This window comes from Ranitomeya variabilis, chromosome 3 (genome assembly GCF_051348905.1).
Source record: "Ranitomeya variabilis isolate aRanVar5 chromosome 3, aRanVar5.hap1, whole genome shotgun sequence".
Classification (NCBI taxonomy): domain Eukaryota; kingdom Metazoa; phylum Chordata; class Amphibia; order Anura; family Dendrobatidae; genus Ranitomeya; species Ranitomeya variabilis.
The window spans coordinates 39,686,384-39,700,652 of NC_135234.1; positions in this window are offsets into that span (position 1 = coordinate 39,686,384).

Sequence of the window (14,269 nt, forward strand, 5' to 3'; positions counted from 1 at the left end):
TTTTGATGTCACTCCACAAATTCTCAATCATATTGAGGTCTGGGTATTCGATTGGCCACTTCATAACATCAATCTTGTTGATGTGAAACCAGGATGTTGCACTCTTGTTGGTGTGTTTGAGGTCATTGTCCTTCTGAAGAACCCATTTCCAAGAGCATTTCTTCGTTAATATATTGCAACATGACCTTTTCCAGTATTCTGATAAATTTAAACTGGTCAATGGTGTCTGGTATGGGATAAATGACCCAAATGCATACTATGGGAAACATCCATAAATCATTATGCTTGCACCTCCATGTTTTACAATCTTTACAGTGTGAGGCTTGAATTCAATGTTTATCTGTTCACAAAATGTTGCGTCATTCTCTTTAGGACAGTCAATGCATTTTTTTCGCAAACTGTAATATTTTCAACATGTGTTTTTTTCAGCAATGGTACTTTTACACGGGTTTCTTGCAAATAGTTTTGGCTTCAAGTAGGCATCTTCTGATCGTTGCAGGACTCACAGGTAACTGAAAATCTTCTTTGATCTCCTTGGAGCTGATCATTGGAAGCTTCTTTGCCATTCTTGTAATTTTAGGATCTATGCTGATGGTAGCATTTATTTTCCTACCACATGTTTAGGGTTTTGTTTGCATTATAAAGCATTGGAAAGCTTTTCAGCTGAGTAGCCAATTATTTTCTGCACTTCTTTATATGTTTTCCCCTCTCCAATCAATTTCTTGACCAAAGTTTTTCTCCTTCAGTACAATTTCTGGCACAACCAATTTTACTTACTGAGAAGGACTTAAGGTACCTTCACACGAAGCGACGCTGCAGCGATAGCGACAACGATGTCGATCGCTGCAGCGTCGCTGTTTGGTCGCTGGAGAGCTGTCACACAGACCGCTCTCCAGCGATCAACTATGCCGAGGTCCCCTGGTAACCAGGGTAAACATCGGGTAACTAAGCGCAGGGCCGCGCTTAGTAACCCGATGTTTACCCTGGTTACCAGCGTAAAATCTAAAAAAAACAAACAGCACATACTTACATTCACGTCCCCCTGCGTCCACTTCCTGACTGACTGAGCGCCGTACAGTGAGAGCAGAGCGGTGACGTCACCGCTGTGCTGCTTTCACTTTCACTTTGCGGCGCTGAGTCAGAGGAGGAAGCAGACTGCAGGGGACGCAATGTGAGTATGTGCTGTTTGTTTTTTTTACATTTTACGCTAGTAACCAGGGTAAACATCGGGTAACTAAGCGCGGCCCTGCGCGTAGTAACCCGATGTTTACCCTGGTTACCAGTGTAAAATATCGCTGGTATCGTTGCTTTTGCTTTCAAACACAACGATACACAGCGATCGGACGACCAAATAAAGTTCTGGACTTTATTCAGCGACCAGCGACATCACAGCAGGATCCTGATCGCTGCTGCGTGTCAAACGAAACGATATCGCTAGCCAGGACGCTGCAACGTCACGGATTGCTAGCGATATCGTTATAATGTCGTTTCGTGTGAAGGTACCCTAAAACCAGCAAGTACAACATTTGCTGTCCTCTTTCTTTAATTAAGGGCCTTAATTGACGCTAGTTTCTTCACGGAATGAATGACCTCAGTAATTGAATTCTGCACTGCTATTAATTAGATCACACCCCTTTCAATAAATGAGTCAATTACACCCAGTTGATAGTGTGCATGTTATAACTGTTGATTCTGTTGGTTGCTCAATACTTGACTACACCTAGTCAGGATTTTTTTTCCCAATGTATGACCTTTTCTGCCAAAAACAGTCATTAAAGACATTAATGATATTATACTGCTATTATTTTGCACAGAACTGTATGTGCATCCAGATCTGCCCTTCTTTGTGGGGCTACTCAAAAAAATAAACATCTGCAGGCCTTCTTTTTACAGCTGTTTACTAGACCTGGTGCTGATGCATATCTTATCAATTTCATAAATATAGTGATTTTCCATCCATATTTTCGATTATATTTTTCAGGTTACTTATTGCTTGCTAATACATTCTTTTCAATAATTAGCTTTATCTTCAGATTCTTGGTTGTTGTTTGATTCTTGGAGCTAAATGTTCACTGTCCCTGACCAATCTCTACATGGCTTGGTGGGAGCAGACTAGTTTATATTAATTTGCCAACCCATTTCACAGCCGTATCATCTGGTATAGGAGATATATTGATGATCTCATTTTCATCTGGCAGAATCATGGAAATGCATCGGACCTTTCAGGATTCACTTCATTCTTTAATAATAATTCTTTAAACTTATGATTTACGGTGGGTTTCCATGACTCATGTACACCAATTCATAATGTGTTTTTGAAGGGTAATAATTCTAGTTGTTCCATTGGCACCAAATTATTTAGGAAAGCGGCAGGGGGTAATCCTATCATACATGACACTAGCTACCATCCTTAGCATGTCATAAAAAGTCTCCTGGTAGGTGAGTTCATCAGAGCTCACTGTGCTTTCTCTGATGATCTCTCCATTGACAAGGAATACCGCATTATTAGTGACAGACTAAAGTCTAGGGACTTATAACAGTTCTTTCCTGACATGAGACCAAGCAGTAGCCGCATCCAAATTGCGGACACACATTTTAGGTAAATTTGCACAGAGAAAATCTAACAATACATCGGATAAAATCACTTTTGCTACCTCTTTTAGTTCAGACCATGCAGTTCATCCTTTCTATCTTCAACAGAACTCTTCCATTATTACATCAGTACTGAAAACTCACAAGTTTTGTTACCTATGGTGTTAGACATTCGGTCTGGAAAGGGAAATCCATGGGGGACATTTTATCTCCCAGTCTATTTCTTAAACCTAGACATATTTTACATGCAGGGGTTACCACTATGGGAATTAAAATTGTGCTTTGTCTAAATGCAATTTATGAAAATATATGGTAAAAACATCTCGATTTTCCTCTCATAGTTCTGTTGTTACATACACCATAAATTCCTTCCCCAATTGCATCACCTCACATGTTGTTTATTTATCAGACTGTCACATTTGTCCTTAAAGTTAGAATATCAGAACACACATTCAGGTTACTAGTGTCCCGCTGTGGCGGCATGATTGCATCGTGTGACACAGGTTGTATATGATGTGCGCACAGTAACCAACGGCTTCTACATCGCAAATACGTCATGAAATTATCGCTCCAGCGCTGTGTATTGCAACGTGTGACCGCAGTCTACGACGCTGGAGCGATAATCATACGACGCTGCAACGTCACGAATCGTGCCGTCGTAGCGATGAAAATGGCACTGTGTGACGGTACCCTAAGGATAGGGCATCAATGTAAAAGTAGTGGACAACCTCTTTAAGATCCAATGTGCTTCTCCTTTCAATAGAGCAGTCACTGACCTGATAACAGCTGATCGGTGGGGTTGCTGAGTGACGGACTCCTGCCGATCAGACATTGATGCCGTTTCCTAAGAAAATTGTATGTACAGTATCTGCAATCTTGTCATAATTCTTACCAACATAGAGGAAACAGCTAAGGAAGTAAAGGTGGCTTGGAATTTTGGAGGCACCAATCATGGTATCCTCAAATTTTGGATTACAAGAGGAGGAAGACTAGCGTGGATTCAGACTTTAAGGTTGGAATTCAGAAAGGCAGATTTTAATGGACTCAGAAGAAGGGTAGGAAAGGTTCAATGGCTGGATGTTCTAAAGGACAGAAATGTCAGAGAAGGCTGGGAGATCTAGCTAAATGAAACTCTCACAGCAGAATCTGTAACAAATCCCACAAATAAGGAAGAATTGGAAGCATTTAAAGAGACCAGGGTGGATGAATACAGAACTTAATAAATTGTTAAAAAGGAAAAAAGAAATGTATGTTAAATGGAAAGAGGGGGGAATATCTAAAGAAGAATATAATGCTGTTTGGAGGGAAGCAGGGCAATCGCTAGAAGAACTAAAGCCAGTAATAAAGTAAGGCTTGCAATCAAGACAAAAAGCAGTAAAAAGAATTATGGGGGGTATATCAAAAGCAAAAGAAAAGTCAAAGTTGCTATAGGATTTTTGAAGGGCGAAAAGCATGGTAGTTAACAGGGAGATATGCAAGATTCTACATTTGGTCAAGAAAAACGGAAATTAACATCTATAGAATGGGAGGAATAGAACTAAGCAACAGGACGTGTGAAAAAGACTTGGGTATGCTAACAAATTATTTACTGAACATGACACAACAGTGTGATGCAGCAGCGACAAAGGCAAACATGGTTCTAGGATGTATTATGAGAAGCATAGAGTATAGATTATGTGAAATATTTATCCCTACTGCTTCTTAATCATGCCTCATCTGGAATACTGTGTCCAGTTCTGGGCATCACATTTTGAAAAAGGCATTGAAAAATTCTAGCAAGTTCAGAGAAGAGTTACCAGGATGGTAAGCAGCCCGCAAAGTATGTCCTACAAGGAAAGGTTAAAGGATCTGGGAATGTTTAGCTTGCAAAAAAGAAGGCTAAGAGGAGACTTAATAGCTGTCTACAAAAATATGAAGGGATGTCACATTGTAGAGGGATCATAATTCTCATTTGCACAAGGAAACATGAGAAGTAATAAATTGAAACTGAAAGGGAAAAGATACAGATTAGATATTAGAAAAAACTTTTTGACAGTGAGGGTGATCAATGAGTGGAACAGACTGCCACCAGAGGTGGTGAGTTCTCCTTCAGTAGAAGTCTTCAAACAGAGGCTGGACAGACATGTTTGAGATGGTTCAGTGAATCCTACATTGAGCAGGGGGTTAGACACGATGACCCTCGAGGTCCCTTTCAACTCTACCATTCTATGATTCATTGGTCTTTCCTTAATTGCTCTCTATAAATTCTTGGACTTGAGACACACACTTTGTCAAGACTAAGAGCTCTTTGCAGCTCAAAATGTGTAGACCTGTGCTGTCTATTATGTTTCCATTGTGATTTTATTTATGATTTACTCTACCCCTTTTTTATGGTTGGAAATTAAGTCATGTTTTAAAATTAACTATTCCTGCAGATCCTGGATCCTTCGTTAGTTTTGCTGCTAATGCACCAACCTGGCAGACAGCCAAAAGCAACACGACATAAGGCAATGAGCCACATGTAGCTCTCCAATCCATAAGTTGAGGACCCTTGTTCTACAGGATGCCCTCAGAAATGTCAATCAGGCATTGATTAATCAATCAATCAGGCAAAGGGTGTGATTAAGTCATGGACAGCTTGATTATCTCAATAACTGGATAAACCAAATTAGCACGTTGTGCAAGTAAGCAATGAATTTCAATTTTACACTGTACACCTTTGAGGAATTGAGATATAGAATTATCAGGTATCTGTGCATCTTTTTCAAAAGCTTTCTGTTAGGGGTCGAGTTCCCACCTCTGCACAGGGGGAATCTCAAGCCATCTCCGCTGCGGTCTCCCATTCTTCTGCAGCCACAGTGGAGCCTGCTCAGCGGAGATGTCGGTCCCAGCGTCAGGCTCAGCCTGATATGGTGTGGATGATTACTGCTGCCTTTCCAGGTTCAGCCATTGTAACCAGTACTGGTCAGCAGCGAGCAGACGTCTCTGGAACTAAGTCCTGCTTTTCCCTTTCTGAGCATGCCCAGGGTAAGACCTCTCATTGGAGGTTGGGGGTCACATGCTCAGGTACTGCAGCAGCTCCCATTGTTCTTCTAGGAAGGTCCTGAAGTTGCTCAGGTACTGCAGCAGCTCCCATTGGTCCTCTAGGAAGGTCCTGAAGTTGTTGCAGTTATAAAAGGTTCGCATGGCCGCATGGCCATGCGCTAGTATCAACTAACTTATGTGTTCTGTGCCAGTGTGGTCATGTGTATGTGGTTTGAGGGTTCGGCTAAAATAAGCCCCTAGAATACCGGCACCTCTGGTGAGAAGTTTTGTGTGAGTGGATTCAGGGCCCGGCTGAAATAAGCCCCTAGAATACCGGCACCTCCGGTGAGGAGTTTTGTGTGAGTGGATTCAGGGCCTGGCTGAAATAAGCCCCTAGAATACCAGCACCTCCGGTGATGAGTTTTGCGTGTGCTATTCTGACTGCATGACCACTGTTCGCTTTATTTGGTAGCTGTGTTCCTCTGTGAGGTTAACAGGGCACAGTGTTCTCTTGTCTTTATTGACTCTGTGAAGTAACAGAGTTCACTTATACCGCCATATAGTACCGTCAGCTACTAGCAGCGGGTTTTACTCCTGCACGGTGGACCCCGGGTTGCGAACACTCCGATTATTCTATAAAAATATATTTGGTGCGTTCCGCTAAACCCTAACACTTTCTAATGGGATCCTTCTAGTATTGGAAAGTCTAGTTTTGTCATCCCGATCATCAATAGTTAATGGAGAACTGAATACTACTGTACATAGGTGGCAACTGGAGGTCACAAGATTTTTGCACCAAGGAGTCTACTCATTCATTTTGGCCAGTCAGATGTGATAAATATAAGGTTCAAATTACCTTCATTACTAAGGAGTTCAGAATAATTGAAATACCGTATTTAGAGCTGGGTGCCAAAAAAGCTCCAAATTAATCAACACTGAATGTTGGACGTGTAAACAACATTGTCTTATAAGATGGACATTCACTCTTAACTATGGAAGTTTTAAGCTACAGAAAAGCCTCCTACTGGAATAACATCATACCTCTCAAGCGATGTGGATAATGAGTCCCATATCTGTTCTCTAAAAATACCACATAGTTGACAGGCAAAAACATGTTTGAGGGGTTTGCCCACATATGTTTGGACTTCAAATGTATATTGTGGTTTAGAGGGCCAAAGTGGGTCCAGTTGTGTTCACTTACCATCATAGTCCCCTCCGGACTAATACACCACAGTATTTCCTCATAATTATTTATTGTATTTACGCATTATAATGACACAAAAACTTGTAAAAGAAGACTGTAACCTTTATAAAGTCTTCTGAGTGTTTGCAAAAAAACAACACAAATTACAGCTATACTCAGGAATTTTGATATATATGAAGAATGGAGCATGAAGGTTTTGCAATTCACATGTCAACAATCCTTGCATAAAATACACGGACCACTTATCCCATCATCACTGTTCTCCGATAAACACATTTTTTGACGGTCTCAGACTGAGAAACTATTGATAGATCCCAACTACGCATACACTATATTTACTAGATCTTGTTTAGCATAAACTATCAATTAAAATACTTGAAATATAAAAAATATTGAGTCACGTATACAAAAATAAGCCAACATTATATAAATCTGGTTCTGATCATTGGTCTACAGTGGATGCTCATACTTTGACCATACAAGGTATTTATTTTTCTCAGCTCATGGGGTTGTCTAGCTTGTGCACTTCCTAAATGTACAACCTCAACATTTTAAAAGAAGTTAGACACTGAGTAAAATGTAGTTAAAACAAGAATGCAATGATTTGGAAATCTCTTATAGCCATATTTTATTCACCACAGATCGTAAGATACAACATTGGACATTTTTTCATTTCATTTTAAATAATTAACTCGTTTTGAAATTGATGGCAGCAACACATCTCAGAAAAGCTGGGACAGGGTTAACAAAAGGCTGGAAAAGTAAGTGGTACTAATGAAAAACAGCGGGAGGGATCAATTTACAATAAAGTCACATAACTGTACAAAAGAGCATGTTAGAAAGGCAAAGTCTCTCCCAAGCAAATATGGTCACAGGTCACCAATCTAAAAACAACTGTATCTGCAAATTGTGAAATAATTTCACAATAATGTTCCTCAACATAAAATTGAAAAGACTTTGAATACCCCACCATCTACATCAGTGTTTCTCAACTCCAGTCCTCAAGACCCCACAACAGGTCATGTATTCAGGATTTCCTTAGTATTGCACAGGCGATGGAATTAATGCTTGAGCAGGTGATGAAATTATCACCTGTGGAATACTAAGGAAATGCTGAAAAACATGACCTGTTGTGGGGTCTTGAGGACTGGAGTTGAGAAACACTGATCTTACATAATATTAAAAGATTTTGAGATTTTGGGGAAATCCATGAGCATAAGGGACAAGAGCAATGGTCAATATTGGAAGCTCGTGATATATGGGCCCTCAGGCAATGCTGCATTAAAAACAGGCATGATTCGGATACAAAATCATTCCATGGGCTCAGGAATACTTCCAGAAATCATTGTCAGTGAACACAGTTTACTGGGCAATTCAGAAATGCAAGTTAAGGCTCTATCATGAGCTGAAGAACCTATATATCAACACAATCCAGAATCGATTCTCTGGGCCAAAATGTTCTGTGGTCAGATGAATGAAAATGTGAATTTTTTTTATGGAAACCATGGAGAAGGACCACCCAGCTTGTTGTCAGTGCACAATTCCTGCATCTCAGATAGTATTATTGCTTGTGGCATGGGCATCTTACACATGAAAAAGACTACCAATGCTAAGCAATACATAGAGGTTTTAGAACAACATATGCTCCCATTCAGATATCAATTTCAGGGAAGACCTTGTTTGTTTCACCAAGACAATGATAAACCACATACTGCATCCATCACAACAGCATGGCTTTTCAGAGGAAGCTGCCTGAGGTCCAGATCTTTCACCAATAGAAAACATTTGGCACATTATAAAATGAAAACTCTGGCAAAGGGTATCCTGGACTGAGGATCAGCGAGAATCCTACAGTAGAGAAGAATGGGACAACATTAATCTCCCAAACTTCAGAAATTGATTTTCTCACCTCACAGGTGTTTACAAACTGTAGTAAAAAGAAGAGGGGATGTTACAGAATGATAGACATGGCTGAACACAACTTTTCTGAGATGTTTCGCTGCCACCAATTTAGAATATTTTCAAATGCAAAGGAAAAATGTCCAACGTTCAACTTCTGACCTGTCTTCTATGTTTTGCTGTGAATACATAGAACTATAAGATATTTCCAAATTCCAAATCATGTTAGTCTTGTTTTATTTACATTTTACAATGTGTTCCATCTTTCTAGGCTTTGAGGTTGTAGAAAAGGTTCCCCCAAAATAAGCTGATCACAGAGGGTGCCTCTGATAGGATCCTCAGAGATCAGATGAAAACTGAGAAGACACCTGGCAGCGAGTCTTAAATTCCACTTTGAAGGCACTAGAGGGTAAATTATGCATAACGATTCAACAGTAGAAATAAAGGCCACACTCACCGATCTCTTTGCAGGTGACTTTATTCAATATCCATCTTCACGGCACGGGGGTGTGTATATCAAGATTTGTGAGAGCCGAACGACGGCCGTTTCGCACCGACCAGGTGCTTCGGAACCCGTAGAAGCACCTGGTCGGTGCGAAACGGCCGTCGTTCGGCTCTCACAAATCTTGATATACACACCCCCATGCCGTGAAGATGGATATTGAATAAAGTCACCTGCAAAGAGATCGGTGAGTGCGGCCTTTATTTCTACTGTTGAATCGTTGTGAAAGCATCTTTCTGGCCACGGCACCTAAGATCCAAGGCTGATAAGGCAGCAGTCAGCAAGAGTTTGTTAATTCGGAGTTCACATCTCAGTGTTCAGCTCGAGTGAACAGGCAGTGCGGGTTGCTGTTATCTGCGTGCATGCTAAGAAATTATGCATAACCCAGTAGAATCAATCTATTTTAGGAATAGACATTCCAGGTCTTCCAAAGAATGAAGCTCCTCCACAATTTATGATCCTTATGGATTCTCATCTATTTAAAATCCACACCAGTCAATAAATATAATGATGATTACATGAAAATATTTCAGCGGGCTACAAATGTAATCCTATTTCTGGAAAGTTTTCCAATGTTTGGCACATCTGATTGAAGTTTCCTTCCTACTTTTAGGCCTCGTGCACAGGTTGAGTATTTGGTGACTTTTTTTTTTAACCTCAATATTTGTAAGCCAAAAACCAAGAGAGGAACAATCAGAGGAAAAGCATAAGGGCTCATACAGACATCAGTGATCTTTTATCAATGTTTGTATGCCAAAACCAGGAGTGTCTCCAAAACACAGAACAAATGTCAATGTTTAAATTATAGTTATTCTCTGTATGTTCCACTCCTGGTTTTGGTATTCAAACGCTGATGAAAAATCCCTGACGTTTAAATGAGCCATTATAGAAACAGAAGCACCCCTTAGGCATTTTTTACCCACTCTTGGTTTTATCTTACAAATACGGAAGTAAAAAACTCCCCAAACACTCAATGTGTGCAAGTGGCATAACTCTTTTCATGAATAGGGAGATATTTGTTTTACTTTGATTTTATTTTTGTTTTATTTATATTTTATAAAACTAATTAATACATTGATTAATATTTTGTATTTATGTGGGCTCAAGTAAATATTCAACACATTAATCATGTGTTCTTCACTTTCCCTATTCCCAGATCATTAGGGGTGTAATAAGAGGTCTAAATGGCTCTTGTATCCCAAACACAGTTAGGTCAGGGTGAACGGCTTAGCCAAATTGTCACCATCTTTAGTTGTATAGTTGCATGTTTTTTTCACTGAGTTAGCCAGTGGGCAGCTGCTGGTGTACATTAAGCTGACAAACAGGCTCCTCAGGGGCTGAACTATCAAAAGTTGGGGAGGTACTACTCAGACATAAGTCCATTGCATAAGCTTGTCCAATGCCAATTTAAATATAGAATTTCTTAAAATCTATTAGTAATGCAGGAAAATAACAAGCATTAAAAAGATTACTGTTTCATCAAGTAAAAGTTTTTTTATTGGATGATGAAAAGTTAATTTTTTTTCAATATAGCTGCTGTATCAATTCCTTGTGATTTCTAAGATTGTTACTTGCTGTCATTAAAAAGGAACCTTTTTTCTACTAAAGAATAATATGATTATTATGAATTTTATGATTATTATGAACATGAGAAACATATATAGCAAATAAATTGTGAGCATTACGTCTGCATGATGTATTCTGTTGTGTATCACCTAAGTGCAGGATTTAAGTGTACTGCAATGATTAGACCAAAATTGAACCAGAAGGGAACAAAGGTAACTGGATACATGGTCATGTTTTAGTTTGTTTTAACTTTCACCTCTATAGTCCTCCACTTCCTAATAGCACCCATAATCCCTACACCTAGTAATGAACTGGTCATCTCTTAATTGTCCCCATCCATCTCACATCCTCCTCAGAACTGTTCTTCATAAAATGATGTGTCTCCAAAAACAGACAGCTACCTCATGTCCTCTCCTGCTCCCACCTACTAACACTTTCATTGGTTCTCCTCATTGCCGGCAATATCTCCGCACTCACTTCTAGCTCTCATCCATTATCTATTACAAATTTCGGCAACCTTTAATAATAATAATAATAATCTTTATTTATATAGCGCCAACATATTCCGCAGCGCTTTACAATTTAACAGTTTCAAACACAACAGTCATAGGTAACAACGTTAACAATACAGTAATAAAGCAAAAATAAGACGACCCTGCTCGTGAGAGCTTACAATCTACAATGAGGTGGGGAGATACAGAGCACAGGGGTGTATTTACAATGGTGTATTTACAGTGATGGTCCAGCCATCTTCCGGGGGTGGGGGTAGATGGAAGTAGTGAATGGGCTACACACACAAAAACATAAAATGAGTTTGATTAGGGAACGTGATAGGCCGCTCTGAACAAATGTGTTTTGAGCGAGCGCCTAAAACTATGCAAGTTGTGGATGGTCCTAATGTCTTGGGGTAGAGCATTCCAGAGGATTGGGGCAGCACGGGAGAAGTCTTGGAGTCGGGAGTGGGAGGTATGGATTAGTGCAGAGGTTAGTCGAAAGTCATTTGCAGAGCGCAGAGGTCGGTTAGGCCGATAGACAGAAATGAGGGAGGAGATGTAAGGGGGTGCCGCACTATGGAGAGCTTTGTGGGTGAGAACAAGTACTTTGAATTGTATCCTGTAATGAATGGGCAGCCAGTGTAACGACTGGCGAAGAGCGGACACGTCCGAGTAACGATTAGCCAGATGGATGACCCTGGCTGCTGCATTAAGGATAGACTGGAGAGGGGAAAGTCGCGTGAGGGGGAGGCCAATTAATAGAGCGTTACAGTAGTCCAGACGGGAGTGGATTAGGGCAACAGTGAGAGTTTTTGTTGTCTCCATGGTGAGAAAAGGGCGGATTCCAGAGATGTTCTTTAGGTGTAAGCGGCACGAGCGGGCAAGACATTGTATATGGGAGGTGAAGGAGAGATCGGAGTCAAACATAACACCCAGACAGCGTGCCTGCTGCCGGGGTGTTATGATGGTGCCACCCACGGAGAGGGAAATGTCAGGTTTAGGGAGGTTAGTAGAAGGCGGGAGCAGAAGAAGTTCAGTTTTGGAGAGGTTGAGTTTCAGGTAGAGAGCGGACATGATGTTGGAGACTGCAGACAGACAGTCAGTGGCGTTCTGTAGTACAGCGGGGGTAAGGTCAGGGGCTGACGTGTATAGTTGTGTGTCATCAGCATAAAGATGGTACTGAAAACCAAATCTGCTGATGGTCTGTCCAATTGGTGCCGTGTAGAGGGAGAAGAGAAGGGGGCCAAGACTGAGCCCTGGGGTACCCCGACAGTGAGAGGAAGAGGAGATGAAGTGGAGCCAGAGAACAGAACACTGAAGGAGCGTTCAGAAAGATAGGAGGAGAACCAGGAGAGAGCAGTGTCCTTAATGCCTAGTGACTGGAGCCTAGAGAGTAGGAGAGGGTGGTCAACAGTGTCGAAAGCTGCAGAAAGATCGAGGAGAACGAGCAGAGAGTTGTCACCGTTACATTTTGCTGTCAGAAGGTCGTTGGTCACCTTGATGAGTGCAGTTTCTGTCGAATGTAGGGCGCGGAAACCAGACTGTGAAGGGTCTAGAAGGGAATGGGTGGAGAGGTAACGGGTAAGGCGGGAGTAGACTAGGCGCTCCAGGAGTTTTGAGATGAAGGGGAGATTGGAGACTGGTCTGTAGTTATTTGTGCATGATGGGTCAAGGGTGGGTTTTTTTAGTAACGGAGTAATGATAGAGTGTTTGAAGGAGGAGGGAAAAATGCCAGAGGTAAGGGAGAGATTAAAAATTGTAGTTAGGTGAGTTGTGACGACTGGAGAGAGAGACTGGAGGAGGTGTTAGGGAATGGGGTCGGTGGTGCATGTAGTCGGACGAGAAGAGGAGAGGAGCTTGGAGACTTCTTCTTTAGTGATGGGATTGAATGTGGAGAGTGAGCCAGGGGAGATGCAGGGAGGGATGGGAGTCATTGCACTTGGTGTCTGGGAGCGGATTTCCTGACGGATATTGTCTATTTTCTCTATAAAGTGGGAGGCCAGGTCATCAGCACAAATGTCTGTGATAGGGTCTTGTGCTTTTGGCCTGAGGAGGGAGTGAAAGGTGTTAAAAAGTTTCTTGGGGTTGTTGGATAGTGAGGAGATCAGGGTGGTGTAGTAGGACTGTTTGGCAAGGTGAAGGGCAGAGTTATAGGCCCTTAACATAAATTTGAAGTGTATGAAGTCTCCGCCACCTTTCTAACCTTACACCCATTCGCCCAGCCCCTGCTTCCCCAGTCCCTCTAACAGGAGCTCTATGGAACACTCGCTATGTCTGCAACAAACTTTCATATATCCATGATCTTTTTATTACTAAAAAGCTTTCTTTCCTCAGCATCCCCAAAACCTGGCTCAACCCCTCTGACACTCTCTCTCCAGCTGCATTTTCTTATGATGGATTCCACTTTTCTCACACCCTCCACCCCAGCAGCAGGCATGGTGGAGGAGGTGGTTTTCTCCTGTCTTTTTTTTATGTGCACTATGTGCACATCTACTCCCCCTGCAATCTCCAACTGGCTGACATTTACCTTCTCCTCCGGGGGCCAGACACCACCTTTTTAGACCATTTCACCACCTGGATACTTAATTTCATTTCCACTGACATAGCCATTATCATCATGGGTGACTTCAACATCCCCATTGACACTTCCCACTCAGCTGTCTCTTAGCTTCTATGTCGCACTTGCTCCTTCGACCTCGCTCAATGGTCTTCCGCAGCCACTCATTTAGAGGCCACATACTGGACCTCATTTTCACTGGCCTCTGCTTCCTATTTATCCTCTGTAACTTAACTCACCTCTCCTATTTTATGACCACAACCTACTTACATTCTTTTCCCTTTCCTCTCCAGGTGCATAATCCCCACTCCACAAACATGCACACCCTTGCAGAAATCTCAAACACCTTGATTTACATTAACTCTCTGAATCCCTTTTCCCTCTTGGAGACATACGTTCCTTTACAACAAGTTTGCCATGACGTGGCAGTGGGCTTGATACAGTCTGATCAG